Below are 15,730 nucleotides of genomic sequence, written 5' to 3' on the forward strand. Positions count from 1 at the left end.
CTTTCTATAGCTTGTATATTCTTGAATCTTGACTTGTACCACTTTAAGCATTGTCTAATAATACCTATAGACTCTAGGATCTATATCTAGACAAGTTTGTGTTCAAGATTTGCCAATTGTTCTAAACTTTTAGAACCTAACACAGTTTTTTGTGTATCTACCTCAAGCCAAAAATTGGGACAACATACCACTCCTTTGTCAACATTTCCTCAAGTTAACAAAGAGTGGGATCTCTCTCCTGAACCCGGAGAAATTTTACAAAGAATAATTACCAAACCGGGCAACAAGGTTGCTATAGAGGTTTTTGTCAACTCAAGGCACTCATGCAGATTATGTTACATGAGAGTTATCCCATACCTTGCAGCTCCAATTCCCTCACCTTGTGGGCAAGGTGCTTTTCAGGGGGAGGGATATCTTGGGAGCTTAGTAAGGACCTTGTGCTATGCATACCAAGCAACCCCAACCCATGTGTAGTGTGCAATCAAGACAACAGCCAAGATTATGTGTGTAAGCGTGTGAAAGTAGCATCATGTGTAGGAATTATGTTTGAGAATCATGGCATGTGAGGGAAATAGGCAAGTAGGTAGCTAAAGATTGAATTTCATTAAGGTAGTTGTTAGAGCACTTTGTTACAATTGGTTTGTTGATTATAAGTTATTTAGAGATAATCTTGCTTAAAAAATACCAAGATCTCGAGTAAAAATAAAATCATGTATTTGTGCTGGCTCATTATGTGAATGATAAGCCAGTTCTCTCTAAACTCTCTCTACCTTCTCTTGGGAGTCCACAATTACCTCAAATTACCCACTCCAATTCTTCCTTCATTAGTTAGGATCCATACAGCAGCAAATCTTAGGGACTAGTAGAAAAATTACACTAAGAATAGAAAAGTACAATGGGCCTAAGCCCAAACATGGACTTGGGCAAATATAACCCTAACAATGGAGAAAGTTCCCTTTCCCTATAAATGGAGAAACTCCCCTTCTTTTTTTGCTTAAATAATAGTATTGTCATATTCTAGTTTTCTACTTTCTTTTCTTTCTTTATTTTTATTGCCTAACTACACATAAAATATGTAAAATATATCTAAAAATATTAATTAATTAAGTAATTTATGTTATTATCATTTCAAGTTTGCATAATTCTTAAATTAAATTGATCAAGCGGCAAAAAAGAGAAGAAGAAGAAGAAGCCTTTCTACTTTGTATGGTATCTTCTAAATTTCACACAATAAAGCGTCCAAATCAGAATGTTTTGCATTTGGCATGTGACCAATTGATAGAGCAGTCTAGTTGCTTTGTAGATTTGTTATTCTAATTTTTTTTCTTTTTTTCTTTTTGTTGGGGTGCATTATGTGTCTGCTCAATACTTTTCACATTCCTTTACGTTCAGAGATTTGTCCTACAATCATCTGTCTGGAGGATTTCCCTCGTGGGTAACTGCATCCTCAAACTTACAACTGTATGTATCTCAAGTGATAATACTCTTTTCTTTCATATCTTTTTCTGAATTTAACACCTACGTACGAACACCAGGTGCTATTGACATAAACCTAACTGATTTATTTTAGTATATGCCACACGCATGTAATTGAAGAATCAAATTAATTTATTCCAGCCATATTAATTTAAAGAATATTAATAAATACTGGTTAGAAACTTGAACTTGATTTCTTTCATTCTATTGGTGTCTATCTATACTAGAGCTTCTGTAAATGATGATTAGCTACCTCAAAAGAAAACTTCTAATGCTCGATTTTAAAAAAAAGAAAAAAAAAAAAAAAAGAAACATCATGTTAACTAGGTTGACAAAGATGATGGAAACTATATTAGGTATAGCCCATCCTGCATAATTCTTTTCTATTCATTTTTTATTTTAAGGTCATGTCAAACTCTAATAAATCTTTATGCCTCTTCTATTACATGGTTAACCGTTTTCCCTTATTTTATGAGAACACTAACAATGCTCTTCACTATACCTCAGTGGGTGTTAACTACTGATTTTTGAACAATGGTGGCTTCAGGAGCCAATGCTCATTTGTAAATATCTGCTGTACCAATGTTTTAATTTATTATCCTATATATCTTGTCTAATAAGTATCAGTTGTGATAGTGATGAAGGATCATTGGATAAAATTATGTAGGAATTTGGTGGCAAACAACTTCATATTTGACAAATCAAACATAAGGTGAGCTGTGGTTCCTCCTTTCACCCTCTTTTAACAAAGAAGTCCAAAAGTAGGCATGAGAAAGAAAGTGATTACCATTTCACATCTTTAGTTGAATGAATTCTTTCATGAAATTTGTAAATTCAGACAAGCAGTAGTTTTTCCCTGTGTTTGCAGTGTTATGTCAGGGCTGAATTGCCTCCAGAGAAATTTCCCATGCAATAGGAATTCTCCACTTTGTAAGTTATTTCTTTCTTATACTTTGTTATGGGATATGACAGGGCACAGTCTATCATGATTGATGGGCCCTAGTATTTTCCCATAGGATGGTGGGATCATATATAGATTTATATGATCCAAATCAAACTGTATCAAATTAATCTACAACCATAAAAAATTAGATATCTTCCAATTTTCTTGAGTGTTGTGTAGCCAAACAATGTTTGAACAATCAATGGTATTTCCTGTATAAGCTAAAAAATTATGTTCATTTTTTTGAAAAAGGAAAGAATAATCTAATTCATCCTTCCCCTTTTAAGAGTTTCCTTTGATCTGTTGAATGGCCGAATTTTTACAAAACCTGACATTTTTATAGCAGAAAGTGGGTCAGACCTGTTAATCTTGATAGGGTAGTTTGCTATAGGTTATCCCTTTAGTTATTTATGATTTAATTTAATATCAAGTTAAGGAAAATTGTGCTAGATCTCAGGTATTATTTTTCTATTGATACTTCCTTTATATCATAAATAAAATCATTAAGGGGATGAAACACATTAGTGTTCTTGTCACAATGAGAAACTTGAAGTAAGAAGGCAGGCTAGCTTATGTTAATTCTATAGATGTTGAAAAAGGAACAAGAAAGTCATACTGAAATTTGGCTTTGTGGCAGCTCTGAGCTGTTCTCATTACAGCTCTTTTTGAGATTAAATAATCTAAAACTTGGATTGTTATTGATAAAAGAAGTATGCATGAACTTTGCTACAACTTGGAAAGGCAGAAATTTTACCAAGTTGAGCCTATAGACACAACTTTAGGATGGACAGAAGCAATACCGTCTTATTTTATACATGCTTGTGTGTATTAGAAGAGAGAGAGAGAGAGAGAGTTGTTGCTTTCTGCAACTATTAATTTTACCCTGATAACCTGAATGGTTAACGTATGATGCCTACTTTACGAATTTCTATTATACTTGGAAATGAAAGGTAAAATATATTGCATTGACATGTAACTTACATAACCACACTCTTCCAAGCCAAAATCAACCTGAATATATTTATTCTGAACAGAAATTTGTATTAGCTTCTTTTGGGAAAACATCAGTAAGTGAAATTGGTTGAGTTAACATAATCTAAAAGCTTCAGTGTGAATCTTTTATTTTTTAAGTTTTAATTTTCTATCATGATGAGTGCAATCATAATGATTCTACAGATGCAAACTTTTCAATCAAGTGTGGTGGCCCAGAGATGCCTGCTGAGGGTATAGTGTACGAGGCTGAAAACTCATCATCCTTTGGTGCAGCATGGTATTATGTAACTAATACAGAAAAATGGGCAGTCAGCAATGTGGGGTTGTTTGCAGAGAGAAATAATCAAACTTATGTTGAAAACACTTTGGCACAAGTCATTGCAACTAACACCCCAGAACTTTACCAAACTTCAAGGATGTCCCCAGGATCACTTAGATACGATGGCCTAGGTCTTGATAATGGTCTTTATAATGTCAGCTTGTTTTTTGCTGAAACTGGTTTTGATGATCGAAGCTCTCAAACTTGGAAGAGTCTAGGGAGGCGTGTATTTGATATTTACATTCAGGTGATTCTAGATTGCTCTAGAGAAAAAGTGTACTCCATTCTTTGACTAAAGATCATTACCTCCTCCTCTAGAGTTTCTATAATACAATTTCTATTTATTTGCATAGAGTTCCATTTTAGTTCATTCAATAATAATAATTCTTTTCTAGGGTAGTCTAGAATTGAAGGACTTTGACATATCAAAGGAGGCAGGTGGGGTGGAGAGAGCAATTCAGAAGATTTTTAGGGCTAATGTGTCAGAGAATTATCTTGAAATTCATCTGTTTTGGGCTGGTAAGGGCACTTGTTGCATACCTGTATACGGTTATTATGGGCCACTAATTTCAGCCATTCATGTCGTTTCAGGTAATGTATATGATATAATCTATGAATTGATTTGTGATGTTTTTGATATGATTATTTTCTACTTATTACGACTGATAAATAATTACTCAGATTTTGTATCTAATGTTCCTGGGATTCCACCAAGCAATCGAGGAAACAAAAGCAGGTTGGGTTTGATTGTAGGAATTGCAGTCCCTGTTGGAGTCGTGAGCTTGATTTTCATATTTGCAGTTTTCTACATGAAGAGAAAATCACAGCACTATAATGAGGAAGGTAAGAACATAACAGCTGTAGTGGAGGTTCTGGTGAAATACAGCCTAAGAAATAAACACTAATGGACTCTGTACCACTCACTTTTGGCTAAAATTCAAGTTACTCTCTGATATTTAGAAAATGCTAAATCCTAGAGTAGTTGTTAGAAAAGTATCAGTACTATTATTGCTTGGATAATGATATGGATCCTTCTCATGAAAGGGAATAAGGGAAAAGTATCAGTACTATTATCTGCTTAAATTTTCTGCATAAGTAATATCTTCAAATTGAAATCCAATGCTACCAACACCCCTGCCCCCCTCTTCCCCCCCCCCCCCCCCCCCCTCTCAAAAGAAAAATCAAATTCTTCAAAATATATAACTATGACAATAATGAAGAGTTTAAATCAGTTAACTAGATCCTCTCTTGCTTGAACCTGCAGAGCTTCTTGGAATAGGCCCCCGACCAAACACTTTCAGTTATGCGGAGCTAAGAAGTGCGACCGACGACTTCAACCCTTCAAAAAAGTTAGGGGAGGGAGGATTTGGACCTGTTTCCAAGGTAAAGTACATTATTGTATTTAATGTTGGATATACACTTGACATTACATTTGATGACAAAACTAAGTCAGCAAAATCTTCACCTAAATGATACTAAAAGCAACTAAAATATTCTTTTAAGAAAGTAATTTCTTTAAAAAATATATATTTATGTTTCCAAAGTCTTAAAAAAAAAAAAGTGAGAGCTTTGTGTACTGAAAACAAACTTTTTCCTAAGAATTGTATGTAATTGGCTATCTTCAACATTTTAGCTATAGTCAGTAATAGATTTTTGACATGCTATATATTGGAGTTGCTTAAAAGAATAAAGGAGTAGTGCAATTTTCAAGGAACATACCAACATTCCCATTTTTGAACAACCAAAAAAAAAACCCTGAATTTCACTTTTCGTGTCACTGATTTTTACAATTTCACAGGGCACACTATCTGATGGGAGGATTGTAGCTGTGAAGCAATTATCGGTGGCATCTCACCAAGGGAAGAGTCAATTTGTAACTGAAATTTCTACCATATCTGCTGTGCAACATCGTAACCTTGTGAAGTTATATGGATGCTGCATTGAGGGAGATAGGCGCCTTCTTGTTTTATGAATATCTTGAAAACGGAAGCCTTGATCAGGCACTATTTGGTAGGAACATACTTTATACTTAATTAACACCTTCCATTCTTCCCATAAAATCATCGTTCATTCAATTATTAGAAATATTTAATTATTGTTAGAATTATGAAGTTTAATTACTAAATCCACCATCTCCTAAAAGCTTAAGCTTTTAGGAGAATATGTAATTTAATATGGTATCAACTTAGGAGGTCCTAAGTTTGATCCTTGTCTCCTTCACTCTACCTCCCATTCAAAATTCCCCATATTGAGCCTCACCTATTAAAAATGAGTTTAAGCTCACACGTGAGGGGGAGTATTAAATTATGTGGTTGAATGATTAAATTTACCATTTTCTAATAGGTAATTTAACATTGTATTAGAGCAATAGTGACTAGATTAGTCTTTTTGGGATATAAGCAGATGTGGCTAGCAATTTTTTTTCAAGTGGTTACGGATAATATTAAAGCCAAATTGGTAACCTCTTGTTGAGCTCAGAGACATTGCCCCCACAAAGTGGGCTTGGATGAGAACAATAGGGATTTAAATGGAGGATCTTGTGATGCCCTAAATTGATATTGAATAGCAATGTGTGTGTTGAGTCCCACATAAGGCGTATATTGGGTTGTGGGTTTTATGAAAGCTATCTCAAGTCTCAATTGTGACCACACTAGCCCTTTCGGGGTACAACACAGATTTGAGTAGTGCTTTTCTTTTGGTGGTTACAAAAAATTTTGGAGAGGGTGATTGAATATAGATTAAGTCATGAAACAACAATATCAGAGAATCAATTTGGTTTTTTGCCTACTATTTTCTTACTTAATCATCTAAAGGAAAGATATAAAAAAGTCAGTAAAGATCCGCATATAGTTTTTATTGACCTAGAGAAATCATATGATAGGTTATTTGAAGAGGTTATGTGGTGATTTTAAGGGAAAAAAAGAGTTACTTTTATGTATATTAAGTAGATTAAGGATATATATGAAAAAGTTGTAACTAGTGTGAGGACAAAGAAAGACATCACAAGTTTCCTATCCCTATAGGTTTGCATTAAGGATAAATATTAAATCTATATCTCTTTGTGTTGGCTATGGATGAGTTCACCGTACCAATTCAACATGAAATCCTCTTATTTATGCTTTTGTAAATGATATAGTTTTAGTGGATGAACTAAATGTGGCGTCAATGTCAAATTAAAAATTTAAAGAGATGTTTTAGAATATAAAGGATTTCTGCTAAGTAAAATTGAAGTAAAGTACAACCTATCAAAAAGAAATTGAAGTACATAGAATATTTTTTTGGTAACAATATAAATAAAGTTCATAAGTTTTAATACTTGAGAGTCAAGAGATACCAAAGAGTTAGTGCCTTTGATATCTTAGATCCACAATTCATAAGGGTGGAGAGTTTGAAGATGATGTGAATCATAGGATATACGAAAGCAAGGTGAAGGAAGTGGAGAAGTGCATTAGGAAAATTGTGTGATCTTAGAGTACTTATTAAGTTAAAGGAAAAATTTTATAAGACTGTTATAATACAAACTATGATTCGTGGTACTAAATGTTAGGATCTTAAGAAAAAACATGTTCATAAAATTATTGTAGTTTAAATGAGAATATTAAGATGAATAATTGGAAAAAAAAATGGTATTTGAAATGAAGAAATTTGCTTTGAAATAGAAAATAAATTGATGAAAAGATGAGAGGGAGTCACTTGAGATGGTTTAGTTACATGCAAAGGAATGTGATTAATATTCTCATTAACATTACTTGAAGTAGTAAAAAAAAAAAAAACATGTCAATTAAGGAAGCAACAAAGAGTATGATTTTAGATAAGATAGAATGACAGAAGTGAATACATAAGCCTAATCTTGATTAATCTATGGAGGATCTATAACCAATCCCCAAGTTTTGGGACTAACGCAATGTTGTTATGTCATTAAGCATTGTCAATTATGTTTTGGACCACTGCCAAATAATTTGGAGTAGCCCAAATCTCATAGGACAATATGTTTTTTACCCCGGCCAAGATATAATCTGATTTTTCCAAACTCTAATGTTCTCTGACAATATCCATATGGGAAGCTTTGTATCATTGCACTCAAATAACTCCTAAATCAGAATTTGGAATTTGATTGATAACTCTTAATCTAATTAGATGGGAGCTTCTACTAATGCAGGAAAAAGTAAGCTGCATCTTGATTGGCCTACTCGCTTCAGTGTTTGCTTGGGAACTGCAAGAGGACTTGCTTATCTCCATGAAGAGTCAAGGCCAAGGATTGTACATCGAGATGTGAAGGCTAGCAATATTTTGATTGATGGAGAGCTATGCCCGAAAATATCAGATTTTGGATTGGCAAAGCTTTATGATGACACTAAAACCCACATCAGCACTCGAGTTGCAGGGACCATGTAAACTCCTTATCCACTTTCTCAAAGCCATTTTGTCTTTAATGGCCTGTTTTATATTGTACCAAGGTGCATGATATAAATCCTTATTTAAGTATCTAATAATCAATCAATAATCACTAGATTCAATAGAAGAATGATCAATAACTATTACAAACTTGAGCATGCTATTGGAATTTGTTTTTTCATTACTGATAATTTAGTTATCTATGGAAATTGAACCTGATCAGATACATTGATGGTTTTAAATAAACTTGCATATTAATTTTAAATATTACAGAGGCTATTTGGCACCGGAATATGCGATGCGTGGGCACTTGACTGAGAAGGCTGATGTTTTCGGTTTTGGTCTTGTTGCTTTGGAGATCCTAAGTGGGAGACCAAACTCAGACAACAGCTTGGACACTGAAAAAACTTATCTCCTTGAATGGGTATGGGAAAGGAATTTGTTTTTTCTTTTTTCTTTTTTCTCTTTTTCCATTTCTTAATTTATTGCACTTAAAAGAAAATTCTTATTTGTTATCCTTGTCATGAATCACCAGGCATGGACTCTACATGAAAATAATCAGAGTTTAAGGCTGGTAGATCCCACATTATCAAAATTTGATGAAAATGAAGCTACTCGAGTGATAGCAGTGTCTTTGTTGTGCACACAGGCATCACCAAACATGCGGCCACCAATGTCACGTGTTGTGGCCATGCTTGCTGGAGATATTGAGGTAGGCATTGTTACATCAAAGCTGAGTTATTTAACTGATTGGAATTTCAAAGATATAACAAGCAGCTTTTTGAGTGAAGAAGATATAAAGCATAATAGGGACAATACTGATCTTAGCCAACTCGGTGATCTATTGCCTTCTCCTGTAAATGTTACTGAAACCATGTTTGGTGGCATAATTGGAGATGGAAGGTGAAAACATCTGTCTTTGTTGCAGTCACTCAGTAACGCTGCCTTTGATATCTAAGGCACCTCAAATTCAAAACTCTTTATGCTTGACTGGCTTTCACCTTTTGCAAATGATAATATGTGATGTCATGTATGTAAATACTGAGATATTTGTCTTGTCTTGTATCATGATTTCAACCAACAATGAAATTTTTCTTCTTTGGGAATTTATAAGGTTATAGCTGCATAATATCAATTTGAAATCATATGCTTAACAACAATTTATTACTATCAAAACTTTATTTTGACGTTTCCAGTCTTCTTCTCACTATTTATCCTATAGATGAAATGGCATACAGAGTATGAATGCTACAGAAATATGAGAAATGGAAGGATTGGTGAGCTATGCACATAGGAAACACAAATTAGCCTTGTTTGAGTAGAGTGGATTAGACCCTCCAACCAACATAAAATGAAGCACTACATTCTTACATTTCTCAGTTCTCACTCAATAGGACTGTGAGATATATAGGCCAATAAATAGGCGAGATCTCCTTGATGTAAGTCCTCGTTTGGTAGTACTTATTCAAAGTAAAAATAAAATAAAATCACTAAATGATACTAAGAAATCAGCTTTGGCCATTTGGAACCAATTTGAAACATGCCTTTTGGGCTGAAAAGGTGAGTTTTTAGAATGGGCATTGCAATACTTGATAGTGGGCAAAATTTGCTCAACAGCATTTTTTCACAAAAATATTAGATAAATAGCATGCGGCTGAAAGTAGTTAGTTAGATGGACTACTTTTTGGAACTCGAGTTTGTGAAACATGAGTTCCAACCCAAAATCGAGTTTCTCAAACTCGATTTATGCTTGATCTGGATTATTAAAAAAAAAAAAAGGTGGAACTCGAGTTGAGTAAACTCAAGTTCTATTTTAGGAAACACGAGTTCCATTGGGTTTTTTTTTTATAAAAAGCATGGAACTCAAGTTCACTAAACTTGAGTTCCACCTTTTCTTTTTTTTTTTTTTTCTAATCCAGGTCAGGCATAAATCAAGTTCGAGAAACTCAATTTTGGGTTGGAACTCAAGTTTCACAAACTCAAGTTCCCAAAAACAGTCCAACTTACTGAATAAGTTCAAAAGTGTGCTAGTCATCCAAAAAATGTACTATTTACCAAATTTTGCCCTTTATAGTGTGGATACTAGACTATGGATCGACACTGTTTTTCGTTTGGTGATGAGAGTGTGGGTACCTTCCCTATGTGTGCTTCTTGCATGTGTTAGGTCATTGACAGTGCATGGATTGTAAATAAAGTGAACAGAATTACCACCAATCATTCAAATTTTTATCATGTGATAGGTCATGTACATATATTCGATTTTAACCTTGATATAAGTTGTGAGGATACGAAGAGCATTAGTATCACATGGCTTTTGCATTTGACACACCAAACACGAAAAAACACCTACAACACATGTTCCAAATTCTAAAACATTTGGCATTCATCTACAGTACCATTCTAATAATAGAACAGTATGGCAGAATGGCAGATGTTGTAAAAATTGTTTTACTTATTTTAGTTAACTCTCTCTCTCTCTCTCTCTTTGTCTCTCTCTCTCTTCATGGTTGTGGAGGTGTTTTTTTGGGTTGTTCTGTGGTTTGATTTTGGTGGTTGTGGGTTGATATTGGTGGTTGTGTTTATGATGTCCAGTGGTGGTTAGGTTGATTTTTAAGAATTGTGGTTAAGATGGTTAGTGCTGGTTGGTTGATTTTGGTTGTTGGTGGTGTTTAGTTGATTTTGGTTGTTGGTGGTGTTTAGTTGGTTTTGGTTGTTAGTGGTGTTTGGTTGGTTTTAATTGGTGGGGTGGGTTTGTAATAGTGGTGGGAATGGGTTGTGGTTGGTGGTGGTGGTAGTTGTAGTGGTGTTATATGGACTTTGTATTTTGTATTTTTTTTTATTGTTGGAATTTTTAATTTTTATACGTTATTTTAATATGTGTATATATTATTTTAATGTATTAAACTAAAGAACAGAAGATGTGATGTATGGTGTATTGTAAAATGGTGTGCTAAAATAATAAATTAGCTTTTTGATATGTTAAAATAACATATTTTTAGAACAACAGATTTGTTAATGCTCTAAGGTAAGCTTCAATAAAATCATGTTTTAAATAAAGAATAAAAAATCAATGATTTGATTATGCGTGGGGAAGGTATTAGGCGTCTATTAAAACGTGGTACTTAATTTTAAGATTTTAACTATTTCTAGAAAAGTTATTATTATTTTTTTGTTTTAATGTCATTTGGAATGTTAAAATGCTAACAAGTAGAGGCATTAGTAGTGGTAGTAATAGTGGGCCTCTTTCTTTTGGACCTTTGATTTTTGGATCTTCTTTGGAAGAATGCGACACCACCCAAGTCACTCCAATTCACCAAAAAAGAAAGCCCTAGAAATTTAAAATGGTTGTTTGGTTTGAAATTGAATTGAATCGAAATGAAAGCTTGGGTTTTTATTTGTTGAAATTTATTAGAGGCACTTATGGCTATAGAAACCACATTTTAAACTGCCTTCCCCAAGAGTTGAGCTTAAGCACATATGATATCAATATCACAACATGTTGCTACTAACATTACTCTAAATTGAAATTGGAAAAATTGAAGCCTAAAGCTCAAGGAAAGGAGTGCCATTTAAATTTTTTTTTTTTTCCCCTTTAGTGGCAAAGCAATGTCTTTTTCTTGCATAAGGGACCTATTTTGTTTGAGTGCTTATAGGGACACAATAAAATCTTTCAACATTTTTACAACAATATGGAATGTCAATCCACAGTATGTCAAAATAAAATAAATATTATTACGGAATCCACCATAAAAATGTGTTAGGAGTGAATAAGAAATTGATGGCTAAAGTTCCCAACAAAAAATGGTTTAAATTGGTGGAATCCATGAGTCCCACATTAGATATTTACCGTGTAATGTTAGAGTCATATTTTTTTATGTAATTGACTAATACTTTGACAAAACGCACTTTACTTGTAATTGGGTAGATCTAAGTTGGGTTTAATGTATCAAGAAGTATGTTACTCAAACATATCAAGTGGTATCTTTTAAGACATGAAGATTGATCCAAGAAACAAGTGAAGAAAAGCTGATTCATTAAGTCTCGACAGAAGCTCAACAAATATTACTATCGAGGTTAAATGAAGAAGCTCGACACAAACTCGATCTATCGAGAATTACAATTTTAGAATTTTCAGATCTGAAATTTGGCCCATTCTATTTTATATGATTAGGGTTTCTTTTCTCATAACCCTAGTCATATATAAGACAGATTTTAAAAGTAGTCATATACGAATACAGAGACATAGAACTCATATTTCTCTGCGTGAAGCTACTGCGTTTGTACGCCTTAAGGTTTTGTAACCGAGTGCTTCCCGATCTTAATTGTTAATGAAGTGAAAAACTTTGCAGCCAACAACAACCATTCAAGTTGCTAGAGTTAGTCACGTACTGGGATCCATACAAAAGATTTAGTCACAAATTGGAGATGTGTGCAACAAATGAAAGAAGGTAGCTACAAGAACAAGTCCAATTGGGTATTGGAGCGAAGGTTCAACTATAGGTTGGTATTTTGGGATAGACCAGGGTAATGGTTAGATTCCTCATACTTGTAACGGCTTGATTATTGATTAGTGGATTCTTGAAAGTAGTGACCTTAAATTCGCCCGGTGGAGTTTTTGCCTTGCGAAAGGTTTTCTTCATTTGTCAACAAATTACCGTGTCAATTTAATAGCCGCTGCATTTGGTTTATTTGGTGATTTGTTGGTACCTCCACAGTTTGCATGTAATTTGACCAAATTAATCAACTTGGATAATTGAATTAATTAACTTGGGTCAATATATTTTAACTCAACATGTAGTAATTATTTTTTTATAAAATAGAGTGTCTATTCATATGGCACAATACTAATAGAGAGTCCCTCATGCATAAACGTTGGTTTTTTAAAATAATTCTAGAAACCATATTAGTTTCAAAGTCAAAGAGAGAAAGAAACACAATTTTATTCACTAGACACGAAGATTGGAGTGTTGCTTCTGAGTGAGAGGGGCAAAGTTTGCTCTGAGGAGATTGTATCAAACACAAGACGTGATCAGTTCTGCATTACTTATTCTTCACGCATCTAGACTATAAGTTATTAACTTCTTTTGCACATTTCTTCTTATATATGAAAGCTATTTATTGTTTTTGTCTATAATAAATAACAATTATAATTTTCAGGATATCTTATGGTTAAAAAGTGGGTAGAGAGTAGACTAGTCTGGCAAAGACTCGGACACCACTTCGTTATATATATACACACGCACACTAAGGAATAACATGTACAAAAAAAAGATCTTGTTTTTATTTTTTATTATTAAATCACGGTCTTGGAAACAAGGGATCCAATTTCATACTGAATGTCATTTTAGTTTGGCGAGAGGAACAAATTGTTTTCATATCAATTGATACTAATGTACCATTTCGCGTTACGCTATTTATATACTTACATGTATAAAATATGTGTGTATGTATTAATGTATGTACATATGTTTTATTTATTTACATGTTTATAAACATATAATTTAAAAGTCCACATATTTTATAAGCCCAAATAACATGTTTAATAATTTTTATATTTTTAACACTTGAACTTGAAACCTTGTTCCTTGAAGTATTAAACACATCCTAGATCTACCTAATTACAAGTAAAGTGCGTTTTGTTAAAGGATTAGCCAATTCTAAATGACATATGTTCCTAACAAGATTCACATATGATGAGGAATGAAGAAAAATGTACTCCAGACCGTCCATGGTCATCCACACCAGCAGCCGTCCAGAAGAAAGCACCAAGACGAGGCTAACGCCCATGGTCGTCCATGGACGAAAACACACCCGCAGCACTCGTCCTAGGAAAGCGCCCATCCCCGTCCTAAAGGGATTCGTCCACAAGAGGATCCCTGCACGAGACTTTTACACTTGGGAATTACTGAGTACATTTCACCATTCCGTAACATACGCATAACTTCCGGTGACCGTTGTATGAGAAAATATAACTCCTAAACGGTTGTTGAAGTTATCCTTCAACCCTCGCACCTCCTCAAATCCAGGGGAGATTATAATCCCAATAACTGCTCCTAGGACACTATATAAACACTCATTCAGACCAGAAAAAGGTACGTTTTTTACTTCTCCCAAAAAGTTGGAACTCCAAAACTATGGAGAGAAAACTAATTTTTCCATCGGAGGGTTCTTGGCTAGCGACCCCGATCACCTGATCGCTTTTCTTTCTTTTTCAGGCCATTGAGAGAGCAAGTGGTCCTTTCAAGTCCAAAACATCCAGCCTACTGATTTTCTTCGCATCATCAACATATGTCCTAACATATCTTATGATTAAGGAGTGGATAGGGAGTAGAATAGTCTTACAAAGACTTGGACACCACTTTGTTACACACACACACACACACACACACACACACAAGTGAATAACATGAACAAACAAGAGATCCCTTTTTAATTAAACTCAAGGTCACAAGGGAGTCAATTTCATACCAAATGTCATTTTAATTTAGCCAGATGAATGAAATGTTTTTGTACCGATTAATACTGGTGTACTGTTTCGGGGTTACCACTATTCATATTTACATACATAATATATATTTGTATGTATTTATGTATGTACGTATGTCTTATTTATTTACCTGTTTATAAACATATAATTTAAAATTCACATATTTTATAAGCTCGGATATTAGTTTATGAAAGTTCAAATAGCGTATAAAACACTAATGAATGTTTAGACCCCCAAAAACAAAATAACCAACACAAACTTATACACAAACAATATATGTATGGAAAGATGAATATAAGCTAAATCCAAATAGGTAAAACACTCCAAACCGAAATTAATCACAACCATAGCAGTAATTAAAAGGTATAGAGTAAGGGAAGAAAAATGCAAACACAAAGATAACACGACAATGTGTTATCGAAGAGGAAACTGAAGTACTCAGTGAAAAATCTCTCTGCCACCATCCAAGCGGTCAATAATCTACTAGAGAATGAAGTTGGGATACATGAATAGCAGAAGACCCTCCAAGCCTAATCTATCCAGTGCACCTAAGGCCTCTAAGCTTCTTGCTCCAACAGAGTTTTGCCGAACCTTGTCTTCTCTAGCTTATTGGACCCCGCAATAAGTCCATTGCATCAATCAAATGAATTGGTCCTCTCTAAACTACTTCCCAAGCACCCAAACACCTCCTCACTAATATGAGTATGGTGAGATAAGGATTTGGCAAATGTACCTCTCAAGGATATATCAATGGAGAGGGTGGGAGTAGAGGAATTTGGAGAATCAAATGATAAAGATTGTGGATGAGTCAATATTAGTTTTCTCTAGGGTTTCTCTCTCAAAATTCTCTCTAGAAACTCTCTATATTTCGTGGGTATAAGGGTATTTATAGTAGGGTGTATGAGGAATGCGAAAAGTCTATTTTCATCAAACAGGGCATTCTCGTGACTTAACCTCGCGATTGGAGCAAGTCGTGAGTTTGAACCGCAAGCTAACTACCTGGCTAGATTAGAAGTTTTGTCCTGTAGTGCTCCAATTTTCGTGACCCTTCAACTCCCCTGCATGCTTCACACATGTGCCATTTTGGCGACTTGGTAGTCGCAAGACTCCTTTGAAT

At 34.2% G+C, this 15,730-nt stretch overlaps 1 pseudogene; it reads left to right on the forward strand.

Annotated features, from left to right (window-relative positions):
• Positions 1-9,070, forward strand: part of LOC142636732 (putative LRR receptor-like serine/threonine-protein kinase At1g56130) — a 34,120-nt pseudogene extending 25,050 nt beyond the window's left edge.
• The last annotated feature ends 6,660 nt before the right edge of the window (positions 9,071-15,730 follow it).

The sequence above is a fragment of the Castanea sativa genome, chromosome 5 (genome assembly GCF_040712315.1).
Source record: "Castanea sativa cultivar Marrone di Chiusa Pesio chromosome 5, ASM4071231v1".
Lineage (NCBI taxonomy): Eukaryota > Viridiplantae > Streptophyta > Magnoliopsida > Fagales > Fagaceae > Castanea > Castanea sativa.